Source organism: Siphateles boraxobius, unplaced genomic scaffold (assembly GCF_051911475.1).
Source record: "Siphateles boraxobius isolate OS27281-9 unplaced genomic scaffold, OSU_SipBor_1 77, whole genome shotgun sequence".
NCBI classification, from domain to species: domain Eukaryota; kingdom Metazoa; phylum Chordata; class Actinopteri; order Cypriniformes; family Leuciscidae; genus Siphateles; species Siphateles boraxobius.
In genome coordinates, this window is record NW_027509205.1 from 7,399,647 (window position 1) to 7,421,657 (window position 22,011).

A 22,011-nucleotide genomic window follows, 5' to 3' on the forward strand; every position below is an offset into this window, starting at 1 on the left:
TGAGCATTTCACATATTTCTTTGCAATGTAATAATATAAAACTAATTAAAGAAAATGCTTTAAGCATTTGTTTGTTAGCCAATGCTGAAAGCTGATAAAAAAAGATTAAAAATGTCTAATGCTGCTACTCCATCTAGTGGACAACAGTGCTATTACAGCCTACTTATACAATAGGCCATGTTTTTCATATAATTTAATTTACACACGCTCATTCTGATGTAGATAGAGACATTTGGAACTTCAGGAGCCAATGTGACTCAATTGTCACTTCAATAGACGATTTTTGACTAAATGTTATTGTAAATGTTAAAATAGTGAATTTATAAAGTCTAAATATTAATTATAGTTGAGTAGTGTGACAAAATGACTGTTTTTAAACAGCAGGGGCAGTAAAATAGCACTTATTGGCTGTTAGCCTTTTTCAAGCTGTTATAGCTGTTCTTGACCTTTTTTTAAGAAGCTATGAGCATTTATTGAAAAGATATTGGCTTTCGGTCAAGGCTACATATTGAAGTGACCCTATTATAGTCATCCAAATTAAGAAGTTATACATTTTCCTATAATTATTCTTCTAGAGAGTACAGAGCAATAGATGAATTTTGACAAAATGTGATTGTAAATGTTAAAATAATGATTTAATAAAGTCTAAATATCAATTATATATAAAAATATTAGAGAGCAGTATGATGAAATGACAGCAGGGGGCAGTAAAATACCACTTATTGGCTGTTGTAGCCATCCAAGCTGTTATAGCTGTTATAGCCATCCAATTTACACTCTATTATAGCCATCCAAATTAAGTAATTATACCTTTTCTGATAATTATTGATCTAGAGAGTCCAGATAATTGTACTGCACTGGTTTTAAACATTAAGATTTGAAAATTATACGATCATAGATGGAAAAGACCATTTACAGCCAATACAGGCAATTTACCATAGGAAATGTATGGTTTTAAAGCTTTTCAACAGTTATAGCGCCACCTATTGTCTGATCTCCATGGAACTTTGCATGCTTCTTCACCATGGTATGACACATATGCTCATCAATTTTTGTGAAGTTCTGAGTTTTTGTATAGGATTTATAGGCTTTTGACTATATTTTGCCACGCCCATTTTATAAATGACCCTGTTATAGCCAACCAAATGCCAAATTTCAACTTTTTTTTGATAATTATTGATCTAGAGAGTCCAGAGAATTGTCCAAGACTGGTCTGGTTCCGATCGGGCGAAAAACCAGGGACTAGTTCGCAAAAGTAGGTTTTTAACATATTCGTGAATATTTAATGAACGGTTTGATTGACAGCAATGGTTCTAGAGGCAAAGTTGTTCATCATGAGGAGATCTATCAAATGATATGCATTTTGTGGGGATGTGTGCAACACCACGTGATTACAGAGCCGTAAAACTCGTTAGCGCCAACTAGTGGCCGATTTCTTTCAAAACTCTTACAGACCTCTTGGGCCATGAGTCGAACATGACCATTGAGTTTCGTACCGATTGGCCTCCGTTAACCTCGTCTCACAGGTGCTCAAACTTTATTGGCCGATGGCGGCCATGTTTTTTGAGATACGCCAATATCCTTTTACACATACATGGGGCCTTGGACCAAGACACTGCATACCAATTTTCAGGTCAATCGGACTAACGGTCAGGTGGCCACACCCCCTTTTATGTTTTTTTATTGTTATAGCGCCACCTAGTGTTAGATCGACGCGGTTTTTTTACTGTGACCCCAGACTTTCCTCGTACACATGTGTGTCAAGTTTGGTGAAGATATCTCATTTACTTCTCCAGTTATAGCCATTTTAGTAAAATAGGCTCCTCCCACAACGTTCATTTTGCGCCCCCTAGCAACCGGAAATCGAAAATTCAACTTTTTTTCGATAATTATTGATATTCAGACTCCAGAGAACATTTCTACACTGGTTTGGTTCCGATCGGGCAAAAAACCAGGGACTAGTTCGCAAAAGTCGTTTTTTAACAAAATTCAAAATGGCGGAAAATCTATCATGGCGGAAATGAAATCGGAGATATACGTTTTTTAAGTTAAGAGTCCAGCTTTCCAATGATATAAGACACTTGAGTCTACGCCTTACGGTTTAGGAGTTATGAGCAGTTACGCGCAATTGATTGCTATAGCGCCACCTATAGGCCAATCGGGGTCATACTCTCTGAACCTCTCCTCGATTTTTGTACTACCATCTGACAAAGTTTCAGAGCTCCAGCACTTACGGTTTGGGCTGCACGATGCGTTTTACGGCAGAAGAAAAATAATAATAATAATAATAATAATAATAAAAATCAGTACAAATACAATAGGTTTTCAGCACTTCGTGCTTGAACACCTAATAATAAAAATCAGTACAAATACAATAGGTTTTCAGCACTTCGTGCTTGAACACCTAATAATAAAAATCAGTACAAATACAATAGGTTTTCAGCACTTCGTGCTTGAACACCTAATAATAAAAATCAGTACAATTACAATAGGTTTTCAGCACTTCGTGCTTGAACACCTAATGAAAAGTTTCATAAAATTGAGATTATGCCTAAGACAAACGAAAACGGGACTTGCTTGAGGCCGCCTCTCTCCACAATCACCAATATGAATATAAAAAGGCCAACGCGCCAATAAAGCGTCTTTATAGGAGACTTTCTTAACAAATTAAATTAAGATCAATTCTAAATTAAGATGCGTATTCGGCAATAACAAAATTAAGATAAAGATTTAGGATTCTCTCCACGATCCGCGGCCACAAAAAATGCGACGGTGAACAGTAGCTGAAATTTAATAAAAGAACAATGCCAACATTAGCCTGTATAGCCTACTCTGCTGTATGTATACATTATGCATTTAAGACTAAATTAATATGTAGTTATAATTTGAAAAACCTTTACTCACCAAGATTAGGCTACACGTTTTTGTGGAGGAAGATTATTGAATCCACTGTAGATGGCTTCAGGCCAACCTCTGTTTCACCTCCTCAGCATCCATTTTCGCGCTAATCGAAACGCATCACCTGACCATTCATTTACCGCGCAATACGGAACGCAAGCCCGAGCCCGGCCCGAGCCCGCGTAAAATGATCGAAATTCAGACCGAACCCGTCGGGTTCGGGCAAAGATCTTCAGCTCTAGCATGGTAAGCCAGTAAATGATTTTACTTCGTTTTTTAAAGTAAACATTTAAATATATGTATTATGTCTTATAATATACATTATAATATATCTTATAATATAAAACCCCACTGTGTGGGGTTGTTACACCAATTTGACGCTGGGAGAATGAAGGGACATGTTTTTAAATTGACCAAAAAAGTTTGTTGATGTATCTTTCACGCTCTATGGCAGGCAGGGTAGGCATATGTTTTATATTTCTTAAGTTATTCACGCCTGCCGTCTGTGTATGGACGATGGTTTGTGCCGTTATTTTGTATTGAAATCTATCATGGGAAGTCTAGTTTGTTTTCCCCTAAAAAGGGGCGGGGACGAAATTGACAGTTGAGTTCCCGGATGTGCCGGTAGTGCGCATCTAGTGCGTATCATTCGGACGCGGTCCACTACAGCAGGCTTGAATTGATAGTGGATTAAAGCAGATGACAAATATGTTCTGTTTATTTGCATTTAAAGGGATAGACACTAAAACGGACACTGAGACACATTTATGGGGATTAAAAAAGGAGTGGATGGATTTTTACCATTACAGGGTTGTTGTGTACACACTGCCAACACACATTTATGTGCAAATGAATTTTACATAATAGGTCCTCTTTAATGTATAGTTTAGTGTATTATTTATTTATAGAATTTATTTTATGATTTTGTGAATTATTTATTCATAGTTCTTTGATATTGTACATACTCTGTGTATTATGTCTAAATGTTTACATAAATATCCACTACACATTAAAATACTTGTTTGGTTTAAAATGGCATTCTTTGCCATATCTTTTAATATTATAATTTAATATTCACATTCACATTTTTAGTCATTTTATTTAGAGCTGACAATATTTGGAGAACTTTCAATTTTGTTTATTTGTTTACTTGTTTTACCAGTTTCTTGATGTAGATTGGCAGTCCTGTATCATGCTTTTATGTATTATGCATGTCAGAATGTGGAAAAACAAGGTGTGAAAAATTAATAAGCTATTCAATATTAACTAATTTAACTAAGTAACTAATAACATTTGCTAACTAGAAATGTCTGAACATTAAAGGTGTTTTTTAATTGTTTTTTTTTTTTTACAAACATCCTTCAGCTGTGAAATTCCCAGAGCCACTTAAGATCCCACTTCATCTAATGCCAGAATAATATCATGCCATCTTCATTATACTGAATATACATTATACTTATGAAAAATGATTTATTAGGGATATTAAATGTTTTTAGACTGGAGATTAGAGTGTTTTGATACTGTACCAATAGAATTTGAATACAAAACTGAAATACAAATATAAAATTCTCAGTGATTACAATTGCTTCGTTTGTGGGCACAGTGACTCACTTGAAACAGATCAAGAAAGAAAATGAATGTAATTTATTCTGATAGAGCACAAAGGATGCCTGATAGATGAAAATACCACTGCAGCCATGACTTTTAGATAATCAGCTATCTTTGCTGGAAATGTCTTTGCTCATTTTACTCTAAGAGCTTTATTTGCATATGAAGAGAAGTTGGTTGAATCTTCAGAGAGCTGGTGGGGCACATGGGTGATGCACATTCTCTTGATCGGATGCATTTTCAGTTGTTCTTTATATGGAAACCAATGTCAGATTCTAGAGATATATTTGTGTGTGCATGTATGCGCGGCGCGCATGTTTAAAAATTTCATTGTGTTTTCAATATTTATGAAATAGAGGAAGAACAGTGTGTGCTTCCCGCTCTGAATTCCAGCTAAAGGAATTCATGCTAATTTGCTTTTGTTTACGTAATCATTGTCTCTCCAGCTGTTTATGTCATTCACTTTGTGAATTTATTCTCTATGGTTTCACCCCATAACAAAGTCTCTGCTGAACAGCATATTTAATATTACAGAAATCCCAAAACAATTACGGTGGGGAAAATTACAAATGATGCACTGTGCATAAATAACTGAAATGATTAAGAGAAAGTGGAGAAAAACTGAATAAAGTTTCACTTGAGTTCATTTTGATTATGTTTATGATTGCTTCATATGTATTTTCAGCTCTACAGTATATAGCTTGGCATGTTTTAAAAATAGATGAAAATAATTTAAAAGGGCAAATGGAGTCAATAAGACCCAAAACAGTAAAATATAAATCACAAACAAAAGGTATTTAGTGACTAATGTGGATGCTAATAGTGACATTTGTGGTGTAGATGAACTCGGTTCTTCTCTTTTCTAGCATTAACAATTTATAGTGTGAGTGCCTTTTCCATCAAATATACATTAAAATAGGTCAGCCTGTCTCGGATTGATTCCTCCCAGGGAGATCTGGGTTGAGAATGAATGATGTCTAAAGTTTCGAGATTTGGAAATTTTCAGAAACAGCTTGCAATAAATACAAAAATCCCTCAGCTCTTCATCAGGAGCCAAATAAATTCAGATTTATTGTCCTCGCACAATTGCACTTGTTCAGGAAGAAAGTCTTGACACTGACTGCCCTGTTATTATTTCCTGATAATTGCAGGGTACTGTTAAAAAAAAGGAAAACAAGGTGACTTTCTAACTCTCTGGATGGCAACAATTATGAGAGCAATTTGTATCACATCCTCCAGTCCCTGCCATGCAACAAAGAGCTTTGACAGTATTGTCTGGTACTCCTCCGCTTCTCTGCAGCTTCAACGAGGAAGGGAACTCTGAATTTCATTAAGGCAAAGATAATGACTATGTATAAGACCGGTTCAGGGCATGAGAAGTGTGATTAACTTTCTCTCTCCGAATATCGAGCGGTACCGTGCTGAAGGAACTGGGGGAGGGCTGGTGTGTTAGAAGTGTGGGTTGTTCTCTGGGCTGAAGTCCTCCTGAGGGGCCGTCTTGGATGTGAGTCTTGGACGTCAGAGAGTCAGCCAGGGCTGATGTGAAGGGATTCGCATTGAGATAAACACATGAAAGAATCAATTGCTTCCACTGTAAAAGCCCAGCTACTGCTGTGGGTGGAGTGCAACTGTTATATTGGTTCTATTTCAGATTGGTTCTATTTCAGAGCCAAGTGATTTACTTCAGTGATACATCCTATGATTATACAAAATTATTAAAAGGCTTAATTTATTTACAATCATATAATTTAAAGCCTGTATGACAAAAGAGAATATGTGGATTTGGAAGACGCTTTAATGCTTTCTGTACACCTAAAGACTTTGAAAAGATTTAGAAAAGACTTTATAAGATTATCAGCTCACATTTTAAGACTTGGGTTCACAGTTTTTAGTCTCAGACTAAAGACTTGCGATAATATCAAACATGTTTGATATGAAAGACTAGAGAAAGACTGGCATAAATCGGGTCGCCGACTGCAGATTATCACCTCACATTTAAAGATCGAGACGACGGGAGCGCGCCGAGACTCCAGTAAGATTCCTAAAGACTGCCGGTCTTTAGTCTGGGACTGTGAAAATCCTTTGGTGTACGCCCGGCATAAGTTTTAAATTTTTAATTTTTATCAGTTCATGCATATGAATTTTGCTGGGAATCGGACCAATCTTGGTATTGCTTATGCTCTACACGCACGCACACAACAATTAAATCTTTAAATCTAAATTTTAAATTATATATATATTTTTATTATTAAAAATAAAAATTTATCAAAATATATATAAATGTATATAAATATATAAATACTTTTTTAATAATCATATGTTCTCATGCTAACTTTTTTTGTAATGTTTGAGAAATATTAATGTTAAAGGTTCACTGTTTCTCCCTGATTTTTTTTTCTTCCATGGTGTGTTTTTTGATTAATTGTTTTGAATCCAATTAGGGTCAATTTGACCAATAACATATGATTATTGTTGTACCCATAATTCTAGCATAATACAGCACCAAAACTATGAAAAGCTCCCACACTCAACTCAGTCCAGCATCACACTGTAACCCGCGTGATCTCAAGCCTCAGGGCAAGGTCTGTGCAATATTTGACTGAAGCATGTATTTCAAAAAGACAACCATCCTATTATTTTCATTTGTGGTATGCCGTATGTGCATGGGCAGTTGAGAGAGCCGCAGGGAAAAGAATGCATTGTTTATCAGCTCAAATAACAGAAAAGAAAAATAGTAAAATATATGATAAAAAATGCATGTGTCGTCATATCGTACATGTCATCTGGCTGGCAGCAGGAGAATGAGCAGCGTAAAAGATAGCTGAAGGACATTAGAGTCCATAAGCATATACCATGAAAACGTAATAAAGTAATACAGAAAGAACAATTATACTGCCTAAAAGCTGAAAATATCAAGCTTTGTTAGATAGCAGTAGTTTTAAGGCCTTTCTGCTTTCATTCATTAATAATTGGATTGTTGCTGTTGTTTGTGTGTTACTTTTGTTGAAGCAAGTTTCAAAATAAATACAGTAGGCTACAGCTACATGATGCAATTTTGGACCTAGCATAAAGCTTTCTTTTCCAGGTCTACTGCCATGGTGCAGCAACAATTTGAAGAGACTCTTGCTAAGCAAATTTTGTTGAAGTAATTATGTTTACATGCAGCAACTAACAGCCTTCAATCAACAGCCATCATTCAATGCCTGCTGATTCAGCTGTGTCACCATAATGTTCATTTTAGCTTTAGCTTCATTTTCATGGACTTTTAGTTTATTTCTCTTCACTCACCTGTCTCCTTTGTTCTCTGTGTCCCGCCATTAGTTAGTTAGTTATGGATAGTCATTAACAAGCACACCTGTATTCAGTTCATTATCTCTGTGTATTTAAGTTCCTCCTTGCATTCACTTCTTTGTCCGGTGTTGTTTGTGTGTTTGTGCTTGCATGCTGTCTCGCATCATTGTGGATTAGTTAGTTTAAAAAGAGTTTACTTTGGGTTAATAAAGACACTTCTATTTGAATCTTCTCATCATCTTTGGACCATAGGTGACACTCTGGTGTGGCAAGAGAAGATTATCTGTGACAAACTGAACCATGCACAACTTTGATGGCCAAATTTAAAATAAATGGGAATGGCTGTTTGTAAGAATGAAGACATGTTTATGTCAAGAGGCCTTAAAGGAAAACAAATCTTTCTGGAAAAAATATGAAGTGACTGCAATGAGCCAATGACATGTTCTGTTTTCCACTTTTGACCACACATTGAGTTTTCTCTGGTAAAGTTGATGTAGTATCTTTTAATGTTACAACACTTTTGGAAATAAATACTACTCAATAATGTTGAGTTAAAAATAACCCAACGAATAACCCAAATATGGGATGTTATAGCATCTTCCCAACTGTTGGTTATTTTAACCCAATGCATTGGGTTAAATAGCAGTTGGGTTAAAATAACCCAAAAGTTGAGTTAAATATTTATAAAAAAAATTAAGATAACCCAACATAATGACCCAACATGCATAAACATACAGTTTAATAAAGAGTTAAAAAAATAACCCAACGTTTTTTACTGTGTACTTAACTTTTTCTCAGTCCGTTGTCAACAGCATAGACTTTTTCATCTTTATGAAAAAAAAAAACTTTAAAATCCTGAAACATATAAATTAAACAGATTCAGCTGCTCCTTTTACACACACAAAGAAAAACAGACAGTTACTGCCGTTTCGAAGAACGCCATTTTCTTGGAAAAGTAAAACATAAGGAATTGTTATTGTCTCAACCCTTACCTGAAGTCTTAAAAAGCATGCAGAATTACACCAGAATTACTTTTTCCCTTTTTTTGTTGTTGTTATCCTTGTTCTTTCAACAAAATGTCAGAGTTATTTAAGGGTTTAGTGGGTAAGTCAGACCTCACCTCTAAACCTCAAGAAATGCAACCCTTTGACATTTGAAATGTCAGCGGGAATGGTAATGTCATGTGGTTGGAGCATGGGTCTGAAGATTTTATAATAACAAACCTAGGATTTTAAAATGAAAAGAGCAATCAAGGATGCAGTTTTACACACATGGATAAAAATGGATTGCATTTGATTTGACAGGCCAGAAAAAGATTCAAAACAGATTCAGAAATATAAAATTCAGAGCCAAAAGCACTTTGTAGTGCAAATATATGTCCCATTTTTATATGGAGTAATTTTATTCTTTGTGATGTTTTTCACATAGTATCTTAAACCTCAAAGACCTGACCATTGTTTTAAAACTTCAGTTCTTGTAACAATTAAAAACGTACTCGGTTACTAACGTAACCTCGGTTCGCTGAGAGTAGAGATCGAGTATTGCGTAGCTATACGCAGTGGGAAAACTCCTTTTCTCGAGAATATTGAAGCCAATATTTTAAAATGCAGTGCAGCTGCACAGCGAGCACAGAGCAGAGCGTCTAGCTCGCTCATTGGCTGTGCTGCAGTAACTGCACAAACTTATGGCGAGGCGCCTGAACAAATCGGGTCACTTCGTGCCCAGGGCGCATCAGAACCCGCCAGAATGGGCATGGCTTATGCCTAGATAAGCAGACCATTACGCCATAGAATCAGGTTAAATCGACTGAAGCGACAGCACCTGAGCCAAGTGTAATAGCACGGCAGGCTACGCAATACTCGTTCCCTACTCTCAGGGAACCTAGGTTACGTTAGTAACCGAGTACGTTCCCTTTTGAGAACATTCACTTCGTATTTTGTAGCTATACGCAGTTGGAACCCATTTTAAAACGCTGTGCTATTAGCTAGTGACTTCGCCCTGAACCATTACCTGAGGCTAAGTAGCCTGAGGTCAACAGTAAAGTTTTAAAGTCACAATTCACCCTAGGACCAGACAAAGGTCGGGCCTTTTATTAAGGTACAATGTTGCAGAGGCTCGGGACCCTCGGGGCCGAGGCTTTAGATAGAAAGTACCCGTGCCTGCAGAGCAGGGACTTCTAGGTTATAAAATTTCACAAATGTGGACGGTGAGGACCAGCCTGCAACCGCACAGATGTCTTCGATTTGTACACCACTGGACCAAGCCATGAGGAGGCCGTGCCTCTAGTGGAATGAGCTCTAACACCTATGGGGCATTGAAGGCCCATGGAGGTTTAGGCTAGAGAGATAGCGTCTACTATCCATCTAGAAAGTCTCTGTTTTGTGCCCGGCAGACCTTAAGTGCGGCCACCAAAACACACAAAGAGCTGTTCTGACTGTCTGAATGTGGCGGAGCGCTTTAGATAGATTCTGAGAGCCGTGACAGGGCAGAACAGATTCTAATTATTGTCATCTTCCAACGGGGGAAGAGCTGATAGTGATATCACCTGGGCTCTGAGCGGTGTTGAGAGCACCTTAGGAACATAGCCGTGTCTTGGTCTGAACACGACTCTGGAGTCGCCAGTCCCAAACTCAAGGCATGCAGCACTTATGGAAAGCGCTTGCAGATCACTTACTCTTTTGACCAAAGCCAGCGCTAGCAGGAGTGCGATTTTACCGTATATTGATAAGCCCCTCGAAGGCGAATCTCAAAAATGGCCTGCAGAGCTCCAGACTAACTTTTTTTACTAGGAGCGCTGTAGCCCCTGACTGAAAATTTTAGGAGCACAAGCAGAAAATTTAGGGGCACACCATAAATCAGCTTGCAATGTTCTACAAAAAATTTCTGGTAGGACTGGGGCTGACAATAAAGCACTAAGCTTAATTTAGGGTGTAGATTAAATTATCTTTAATTATTATCATTCATAATGTCTTAATATTAATTAAAAAGCAAAACCAAAGAAAAAATTGATATTAGGGAGTGAAAATGGCTAATAAGCTGTTTACAATTTTAATTTAATTTATTTTTTATTTTTAAATAAGTGTTTAAATAAGAGTTTTCCTACATCTTAACATTTTTAGTTTTAGGACAATCTTTGAAGGATGAACAAAAATGTGTTGGTCATCACATTAAAAATAACATTTATATATGGTATTATAGTTTTGAAGTGCTGGAAAAAGATGTGTAGTACTTGTAAGCGTTTGACTATTTCTCTCACAATACCATAGTTATGGTTAGAGTTACTACATTAGCCTAAATCCATGGTGAATGTTGCTGATTTGTGGACTGAAAGCCTTCTAGTGTTTCCACGTCAGCTGTTTGATCTGATATCTATGGTTTATAACAGAGAACTCAGAATTTTTCTCACTGGATCTCGCAGCGATGATGTTATTAATTCTGAGGCGACTTCAATGGATTTGTTCACTGGATCTGCAGAGTCTGGATCTTTTAGTAACAGTGTCACGTGATCGAGATCGGCCCGCGACTGGCAAGTTCGGGGCGCTGCGCTGTCTATTATTGGTCCGAACTAATAAACGGTCCATAAAGCATAAATGAGTAGTGCATTTTCGTTCCGCTTTCATTTTGTTTGCATTCGCTGCTCGGCAACGTTGTGGTCTCGCCAGCACAACCTAAATAAATATTTGGTCGCACAGGCAGGATAAATGGTCGCAGTCTGGAGCCCTGGCCTGTGGTGGTGGGATATTTGCATATGAAAGTAAGCATCTTTCAGATCCACTGAGAAGAACCAATCCCCTGGGCGAATTTGCGCCAGGATTTGTTTGGTTGTAAGCATTCAGAATGGCCGTTTCATAAGGGCCTTGTTCAGGTGTCTGAGATCTAGAATTGGTCTGAGGCCACCATCCTTCTTCGGAACGAGGAAGTAGCGACTATAAAAGCCTGACTCGCTTAATGATGGGGGAACGACAGCTTGACAGCTCCTTTCATTAGTAGGTTTGACACTTCGGTGTGAAGGACTAGAGCTGCATTGCTTCCCACTGTTGTCTCGACTACTGCGTGAAAGTGCGGGGGTCTGCGAGCGATCTTGAGCGAGTAGCCTCGCTTTATTGTTTTCATTACCCAGTCTGATACCCCGGGGATAGCCTGCCAGGCCTCGGCCCATGTGGCTAGGGGTTGAATGAAATCTAGGGCTGGGTTGTCGTGTGACGGGGACCCGACCGCCTGAACTTTGGGAGCTAGAAAAATATTCTTGGCTTTGCTATAAAGGCGGCTTTTGTTATCAGTGGCTTATTTGGGTCGCTGCTAAAACAGCGTTTGTTTGTAGGGGTGCGTGTTTTGTAATGGGCCCATATACTAGGGTTAAAACATCTCCAGTCACCTGAACTGAAGAGGGGACTGAGAGAAGTGCACAAGCTTTCTTCGAAAGAGGTCCGGCCGCGTCGGGATATAAACCCTCTCTTTCCCCCCTGTAATTTGACTGGGAGGGCTTGGCTGACTGAGGGGGCGGCACTTTCTTTGGGCGCCCCGAAGCCGAACTCGAGCGTTTGGGCATAAAATGTCTCTTTGTCCTGCAACGATTTCTGTGCCACAGTGAAGCGCTCGGAGAATCCCTTCATCGCTGGGCCGAAGCGGCTGGTGTTAGAGATTGGGGCATCAAGGAACGCGGTTCTGCCCGCGTCCTTGATCTCCGTAAGGTTTAGCCCGAGGTGGCGCTCCAGCACAACCAGACTGGCCATACCTCTGCCGATCGCCTGGGCAGTGGCTTTAGTGGCGCGCAGGGCCAAGTCAGTGGCGCAAGTCCGGGCTACCGCAAGTCCGGGCCTGTCTCATCCATAGAGCGGAGGAGCTTGGTCTGAAACACTTGAAGTATAGCCATAGTGTGCAAACCCGATGCAGCCTGGCTGGCGGCGGTATAAGCGCGACCAGTGAGGGCAGATGTCGTTCTGTAGGGCTTGGGTGGGTGCACCGCCTTAGTTCTCCATCCGCTAGAGGTGGGCGGGCAGACATGCACGGCCACAGCTTCCTCTAGTGGGGGCAACGTGTTGTAGCCCTTCTCCTCAGCGCCGTCTATAGTTGAGAGCGTTGCAGAGGCTGAAGTCTTTAAGCGCGCAGAGGAAGGAGCGTGCCATGATTTGGTCAGCTCGTCGTGCACCTCAGGGAAGCAGGGTGCTGGTCTTTGACGAGGGGTCTGCTGATGCCCCAGCAGAAACCACCTGTCGAGACGGCTTCTGGTGGGCTCCTGAGGTGGAGACCACTCAATGTCGAGGCCCTTGACGGCTTTCGTGAGGACGCGATTAAGTTCAGCGTCCCTGCTCATTCTAACACGTCTCCGCTGGCTTGGGATGGAGGGGTGGGGTCAATTGTCGAGCCCGGACAATCTTCACCCTCAGATGCAGCCAGACAGATCGCCATCTTCCTCAGATGCGCCAAACGAAACGAATCCTTCCGCTTGAGAGGAGGGGGATAGATCCGTTGAGTGTCGCGACGGCGAACACACAGAAGTAGCCGAAAAGGAAGGCTTCTCTCGTTCTGCTGCAGGGGCTCATCGACCGCAAAGACTCGAAGATCAGCGAAGAAGGTGTTCGCTGAAGGAGATTAAATCTGATTCTATGCCGAAATGGTCTGCTTATAGGGATAAGCCACACCCATGCTGGGGGGTTCTGACGCGACAAGACTGGTTTGCGCGTCTCAGCCGCCTCGCCATATATATATATATATATATATAATATATATATACATACATATATATATATTAGTATATTCATATATACAGTATATTCAGATACATATATATATATTAGTATATTCATATATACAGTATATTCATATGTTTGAATCTGTCTCTCTCTTTCTTCTTTCTCTCTCCCTCTCTCTCTATATATATATATGGCATATATATATATAGGCTATATATATATGTACATATAGAGAGAGTGTGTATATATATTAGGGCTGGGAATTTATTAGAAAAAACTAACTAATTAATCGCACAACTTGCTGTGATTAATCGCAATTAATAGAATTTTTTCCCAAAGTTTGTTATCAATACTTAAACGTTAAAAAATTATACATTTACACAATGAAGTATATTTTAAACAGAACATTTTATTACAATGATCGTATGAACTGTAGACAGTCCCTCCTGGGAACTAGTATGGGTAATTCCCATAAAGTGCAACATTATAAAACAAAGTGTATAAGTGTAAGTTGAATTTGATCAGAACTCCTGAATCATCTTATAAAGTAAGGCAATAAGCCAAAAGCAATTTCTTCATATCCACCAACAATATTATTAAACAAAATGTTAAAGTGCAAGTTTAAACTAACAAGATCATCAAAATGGTTAGAACTTAATCCAAGCAAAAACATTTTTTTTATGCACCAAATATATCAACAGCCTTTGCAGTACAAATAACACAAGGATAATGTTACATATTTTACCACAACATTTTGCCTAATCTTTTGCATTGAGCCAGCAACTAAGACAGACCAGTTTGTTTAAATTATCAGGAGACAAGGAAGCTCTTTTCTTTTGGACGATGTGGCCTGAGAGTGAGAACAACCTCTCACAAGGCACTGTGGTTGCAGGTGTGGACAGGTACTTGCGTGCTATCCGTGCGTGATGGCCTCCTGCCTCGCTAGTTGCGGCAATAACACCTGGGTGTTTTGCATTTAAATGTAAAGACAAATTGCTTCTGTGGTATTTAAATTCGGCTTTGCAAATTGTACATACCACCACTTTTCTGTGTAAAGCGCCATCAGGACATTTTTTAAATGTAAACTTTGCATCTAAAACTCCACCGTTATCGCTCTCCATCATGCAGTGTAATTTGGCTCAGTTAGCACACTCATCTTTCGCAACAGGAAGTGGACACGATTGTCTTGCGTCAATTGCGTTAATTTATTTTAATGCGTTAAACATGTAAAATTAATCGCAGAGATTAACGCGATAACATTCCCAGCCCTAATTTATATATATATATATATATATATATATATATATATATATATATATATATATATATATATATTAATTCTCCAGTGTTGCTGTCTGTTTAAAGATATTCTGACAGCAGCACAATCTCAGTGGGTCGGATCAGTGCAGTCACATGTAGATGTCTCAGAGTCGATGCGAGGAGTAGCCTACAGTTGTGTGAGAGGAATAGGAGAGCTCTGTATTTTTCAGTCCATCGCTGAACCTTCCTGCTACACTGTTATACTGTGACAGAGCATAAGTGGACCTTTCCATTGTTTTTGTGCCTACAGATGGTCTATTTTAAGTGCACAGTGTAGTTTACTATAACGAGTGCGCCTACATCACTGGACTTCACATTGGTGAAAACAAGAGAAGTAAACCAAAGACCGAAGAAGGTAAGCCGACATACTTTTTATACTTTGCTGTGAGATATGGAAAAATAAATGCAGAGAAATATAGCTTATGCAAGACGATTCTTCGTTTTACGCTTACGCTACAATAAGCTGTAGGCTATTTGTGGAAAGAATCTTCCGTTTGGTAGCCTATCTGTGGAATATTTGTTCGTATGTTTGTGTTTAAAAATATAATAAGCTGGTTCTTGGCAGAATTTTCTTTTAGTGTTTTTAATATTGGTGTTTTAACTGATTTGGAAACCAAACATGCTGCACGCGCATTTGATGCCCGCGAATTCTGCGTGCGCCCGAACATAAAAACTCGCTTGCTTTTGAGACAGACTAAAATTCGACTGCGTAGAATGTTACTGGATTATTGTTGATGAAAGCGTGACTATAGCATATGAATTTGGGTGATGATGGTATATACACACCTACACGGTAGATGGTTTAATGTGATTATTGTCTTATTTTGACTTAGGTTGAACGCATGGGACAAACACTGAGTTTCAGATGCTTAATTGCCGTTTGTTGATTCAGTGGTGTACTACTGTTTCTCTGACAACCCACGATATGCTTTCTGTGGTAGTCCTATAGAATTAACTGCCATCTTAATTTAGCCTAATTTTAACTCTTTATTCAAAAGGAAGGTCTTTATTATAGCTATGAAATTTATAAAAAATAATATAGCCTAAACAAAATTCTTATTTTATTTGTTTTCTTGGAATATTACAGTAGCCTATTTATTATACATGATTGTTACTGTATGTGCACATCATTTTTTTCATGTGCCCTTGTTATCTTTTAAATTAACTTCCATCCCTCTTGCAACAACATCTCTTCTCCAATAATGTGTTTCACTAGTTAACACTTCCATATAATTAAGAGTAAAGGTTATGCGTATTTGGTGTGCTGTCCGAAGGCTCCAATCTCGGAATATGGCCTAAACCCAGAGCACTCCCCCCATCCCAGGTTAGGATAGGAATTAGAAGTGAGTAGATGGGGTGGTGGAGGGATGCTGGAAATCTGTCACGGAACAGAGGTAGGTCTGCTGTAGCCTATACCTCTTATCTTGTTAAACGGAGGTGATTTACTGAATGTGCTCCTCCTGTGTTAATTAGGTTAATTATCTGAACGTGCTCCTCCCGAACGTTGTCAATAGCCTATATAACATAATTTAGTGGGGCGAGGGCGGGAAAGCCTGTCACTCACATGTGATAACATCAATAGAAAGCCACAACCATCCGACAAAGTCCTGTCCTACATTTTTTCTTGTTCATGGAGCAGTAGTTTCATTCGGATATAGGCCTACGTCACAATAGAGAAGAATGTAATTTCCGTTACATGCCAACTTTACAGAATAGCTTGCCATTATTTATTGACTCATGTCCTTCGGAACACATCTGACTTTTTTATGTGGAATACAAAAGGTTGTTTTTTTTTTTTCTGAAAAAAATATTCCGGGACTGTCATGCTCCAAAATAAGCACCATAGTTTTTATGACTCATATCCCACATCTCCTAGACTATCAGATTACTTTGTGTGAGGAACAGACTGAAATATATGTCTGATAATCTTCACCTCCAGTGAGATTTTTACTTTAGAAGTGCTGTGGCTGGATGATCTTGAGAACCTGACTAGTCAGATTTCAATGAATAATGAAAAAAAACATAACACTTTTGTATACATAAAATACATAAAACTTATATATGACTTCAGAAAAATCTTCACCTTTTTGAAGATTGAAAAGCTCCAGGGTTTGGAATGACATGAGGGTGAGTAAATTGTGACAGACTTTTTATTTTTACTTTTGAGTAAAATATTTTTCAGATCAGGAAGCAGCGTGATATCTTTTTACAATTTTTTACAGTGTAAGTGCTAAGGAGATTATATAGCAGTCAGTCACAAACACTCATTCAGTTGAACTAAACTTAGCTCCTTTTAAGATTTCTGGCCTAAATATGCATAGAGAGACTGAGTTCCTGGTGAGTGTTTGGTCCTTTCTGAGCCATTCTGTTTGATGCTGTAATATTCCTCTCATTACAGACGAGCTTCTGCCTCTTGCTTGCACTGTCAGCGGTATTTCATAGGGGGAAAGGCTTGCATGCTCTTATGTGTCTTTTTCCATTCCCAAAACCATCTTAGCTGAAATAATAAAGGAAAATTTGAGGGTCTGTGGGTTGCTTTCCATTTGCCTGAATATCAGAATGTAGCCGACACGGTGCAGAACATCAGTAGTTCTGCGTTTGTTGTTGCAAAGTGTTCCTTTTCTAATTAGTTGTTACTAAATTACTGTTATCTATTTTAAGTATGGATTTAATTCAGTCAAATAAATAATCCAACAGCAGTGTAGCAAGGACAGAAACTTTCTCTTTGGATGAAATAAAGCTTGCAAGACTTAATTCTTGCAAGATGTGGAATATTGGCAAACAAACACCCTTGAGAGATGTTGCTCTGGATCTACAGTATGTTAGAAATCTATATGGAAATAGTGTCAAGACAAAGATACACGCACCAAGCTACTGAATTGAGGACAATGTCCTGCTCTATTGCTCTGATGCTCTGTAGTCTTGAGGTTTGCTGTTTTTTCAAAAGCCACATTAAAAAGATAATGATGGAAATTTCTTTTTAAACCAAATGATCTGCACAGAAGGTACATCTTGATTAGACAAACTGTATTTAGACTGATTTTGCCACATAATTTTAGACTTTTTTTAAACTTAATTATCAAAGATAAAATGTTATTTATAAAATATAAAATTTTATATATAGAATATAGTATATTTATCAAATTTGTAAGCAATTATTAACTTATTCTATATAATATAATTGTATTGTATAATTATATTATAATTATTATATGATACAGTATATTATATAATTTATTTTTTTTGTAGGAGGATTGCATTCAAAATCCACTTGGCATGTGCTAGAATATTTCTGCCAAGCAATTGAAATATAAATGTTATGAGACTTTTGAAAGAATAAGACTGCCAAGAAATTGCCCATGCTGCAATCATCTGAAGCATTATCTACCAAGCATACTGACTTCATTACACTCTTCTCCTTTCTCCCTATACATGATTTACGGTTCAGAAATAATCATATATTTAATTAGAGAACTTTTGAAAGCTCCCCAATTAGCACTTTTTCCTAATTAGGTGAGTTCCACATGAGTTCCTCAATGACAGAATTCAATTTCTCTCAGGGTCAGTGTAGATTAGATCTCTCTGCTCTTCACAAACTCTCATGGCACAGAAATGTTTGCTTAATATTTACAAATTCATGTCTGGCATATTCAGCATAATGCTTGCCCCTCATACACTATATTCATTGGCAGAAGAATGTCTATAGACCCTGTGTTGTAAAGATGATTGAATCTGGATAAGCTGTAACTTGACGTGATATATTGTGATTCAACAGAATAAACTGTCAGGCACATATCTGAGATGTCCACACTCTTAGTACATAAGATTAAAAATGGAGGCTGCATCTTCAGGTACTATTACTGTGAAAGTGGAAACACTACATCACATGGTGTAGCACATCTGCTTCACCGCCTGTTGCATGCTCAGCTGTGATTCTGATCCGGCCCCAACAGCAGCACAGCATCTTAAACAGGGTGGCTCATCAGCAGATAGTCTGATGTTCTACCTCATGTGAACTTGTGTTCTCCAGTGACTCAGACAAGAAAAATATTTTAATCATGACTTCTTGCTTGATCTGTTTGCTGCCTCTTTTTTTCTCTTTGGTTATGAAACTGTGGTTGTTTCAACCATAAAGAAGAACATTTGAGGTTTAGTCTTACAGAATATCCAGAGTAGCAGCAAACAGTAAGTCTAGCCCAGCTGGCCAAGAATGGCCTCTTAAGCAGGCAGAAACCATTACATGTAAGTGACGAATCACAGTTTTTTGTTGTTTTATTTATTTATTTATTAAGTCTAAGTCATGACAGCACATACAGTCATACAGACTGTCTTGAAATAAGCTCATGGAAATAATAATGTAGTATTCTCATCCACAATTTGTTTAATTTATTGGTATTGGACATTATTGGATATTTATTGTCCAGTATTGGATATTTAATTGTTTTAGAATTAGATAATCTAGCACTGATTTAATTAGGAGATAATAGATTATGGTAAAGATTTAACCCTCCTGTTTGTTGGAGTGAAATACTATGTTTGTGTAACATTTTCCTTTTTAAACAAAGTAGTTATTTACCATAACATGAAATATTTAGCAATTTCAAACAGAATTTCAATACTGTTGCACCCCTAGAAATAAATCAGGAAACAAAGTAAAATATACACTATTGTTCAAAGGTTTAGGGTTGGTACAATGATTTTCAAGGCTGCATTTATTTGATGAAAAAATCTGTAAAAACAGTAATATTGTGAAATATGTTTTAAAATATTATAAAATTTAATTTATTCCTATGATGGCAAATCTGAATTTTCAGCAGCCGTTATTCTTCAGTGTCACATGATCTTTCAGAAATCATTCTGATATGCCGATTTAAAGCTAAAGCATTTCTTATTATTATCTTATTATCTTATTAAAGCATTTCTTATTATTATCAATGTTAAAAACAATTTTTAATATTTCTTGTGGAAACCATTTAGCAGCAAGCTAAGCAGTTTGAATCTGCATTTTTAGCCAGCATTTGCTGTTCTGGATGAACTAAAAATGTGCTTTCTGAGACTGACAACAGTCAACAGAGCCTGCTCAAGGTAAAGGATCATTGTGTTCGTGCTATGTTTTTCACCAGCAGTGGGGTTTCTGATATGGATTACAGACTTAAAAGACATGTTGGCGGTGGACTTAATTGAATTTGGGAAAACAATTTTATGTAGTCTTTTCTCTCTTCCATCCTCACACTGTGCTGTATTCATGCTGGGGTTAATGAAACATGTACTGTGGATCAAGGTACACACTAGGTGTTGAACGACTTCAGATTTTTTGAAGTCGACTGTTATGACATCAAAGTCGAGTCGACGTCGACTAGTCGATGACGTCATTCAAAAAAACACAAGAGATTTAACACAATTTGCAATTAATTAACAGAAAATTATACAGATGCTGACAGCTCATAATGGGGCCATTTACACCTGGTCACTTCATGCGTTTTTACTGATCTGATTTATCAAAACGATTCCATTTACACCTGGTCACATAAAGATGTTTTCGCAAAACGGATATAAATCCGATCTTCAAACAACGCACTATATGCAGATTTAACGGAGTTCACGTCACCGAAAGCAACAGTAATGAGCTACATTTTATTGATTATCAGCTCATTTCAAAATCAAAGACCGCAATAAGAGAGACAGCACTGGTAAGATCATTTTGTTTCTTTACTTTTAATGAAGATGATTGTGTGTTAAGCGTCTGCGACTTACTTTCACTTTGATTGCGCTAGTTTGCACGTTGACGAATAGATGCTCGAGCTGCTCATCTCTGCGCTGATGCGTGTTGCCTAGCTTCGTCATATAATGAATATAACATGAAATATAGCCTAGGCTAAGACACTCGCACACGTTTATTTTTAGCATTGTTGGGAGAAGTCCAATTTACATATGTGGTTTCTTTCAACAACCAGATGCAGTTTCGTCTGTTAAGCGGCCCAGACCTCCTCCTGAAGTGGTTTGAGCGATCGTATTTAAATCCATCTCGAATGCGTTTCGGAGGGCATATACACCTGGTCTTTTCCCGACCGGACAACTATCAGATCAGAGAAACACGTGAAGTGGCTAGGTGTAAATAGCCCGCTGTTTACATCATCATTCAGGATGAAAAGAAAAAAGTAAAGGAAAAAAAGCTATAAATTCACATCTGCACGTTAGTGATGCCCAGATCCAAGTAGCCTAATACAAAATAATATTCCAATGAATTAAATATAAGAAAAAATAATGTTTTAATAAGGAGACTGAACTCTCATTTCCTGGTAAAACAATGAGCGTGCGTCATGCTTTTACTTTCGTTTTCAACAATATCTAGTGTTAGGTTAGTAAAGTATTTACACACACTCGATGTACCAATGCTGCTTTCTTGCTGCAATGACCCCCTGGGCTCTTCATCTGTTGTCGTCTGCAACATGTTTGTATCAAAATTAGCGCAATCATAGTGTCACATGATCAACGCGAGTCGACGTCAAGCTTAAAGCGTCACGGCATTGCATTAAGGTCGACTAGTCGACTAATCGACTAGTCGGTTCAACCCCTAGTACACACAGTGTCCTTTTTTCTCTGATATGTGAAAACTAAAAGTTGGGTTAGGCAATTTTCGGAGAGGCTAGCAATAGCGAGACCCCGCCAGTATGGGCATGGCTTATAGCTATATAAGCCCCAATTTTCGCCATAGAATTGAGATTTAATCTTTTTCAGCAAGTTCCACTTCCTTCAGCGGAACAAGCCACCTGCTAAGCAGTTCTAAGGATGCCGGCTTCCTGGTTTTCACTGGACGCCGCCTTCAGCCCGCTGTTGTGCCATGTTGTAGATGTGCCATCCAGCGCGCATATATCCTTTTAAGCAAAACTTAGTGTGTTCGCCGCTGCGACTCACTATCTAAAAGAGCCATTTTCTAGGCGTTGTTTCAAATACCTTGAGACACATGCGCCTGGTGCAGAGGCCCTCTCTTTGCTTCCTGTCTGGGCCGTGACCACGCTGAAGCTGCACTCTCTAAGGGCGGCCGCCCGGAGTGTGATGAGATGGCGCTCGCCACCTTGCAGACCCTCCACCGACTATCGATGGCGCTGTGGAGAAAGGATATGAGAAAATTCCCTCCCTCGAAGAGACAGTGGCCGCTCACCTTTGCCAGCCCACAGCTATGGGATGGGTAGCTAAAGTG

The 22,011-nt window shown here is 38.4% G+C and overlaps 1 protein-coding gene across 8 annotated transcripts in view; it reads left to right on the top strand.

The window, feature by feature from the left end:
* Nucleotides 1-14,901: 14,901 nt before the first annotated feature.
* rap1gapa (RAP1 GTPase activating protein a) overlaps nucleotides 14,902-22,011 on the top strand; it is a 144,412-nt gene continuing 137,302 nt past the window's right edge. For 4 of the 8 annotated variants that reach the window (XM_077218217.1, XM_077218213.1, XM_077218220.1 and 1 more), the window contains exon 1: nucleotides 14,902-15,165. The gene's annotated coding sequence lies outside the window, so the exon portion shown is untranslated. The remainder of the gene's footprint in view (nucleotides 15,166-22,011) is intronic. The other 4 variants (XM_077218224.1, XM_077218211.1, XM_077218215.1 and 1 more) reach the window with 2 other exon arrangements.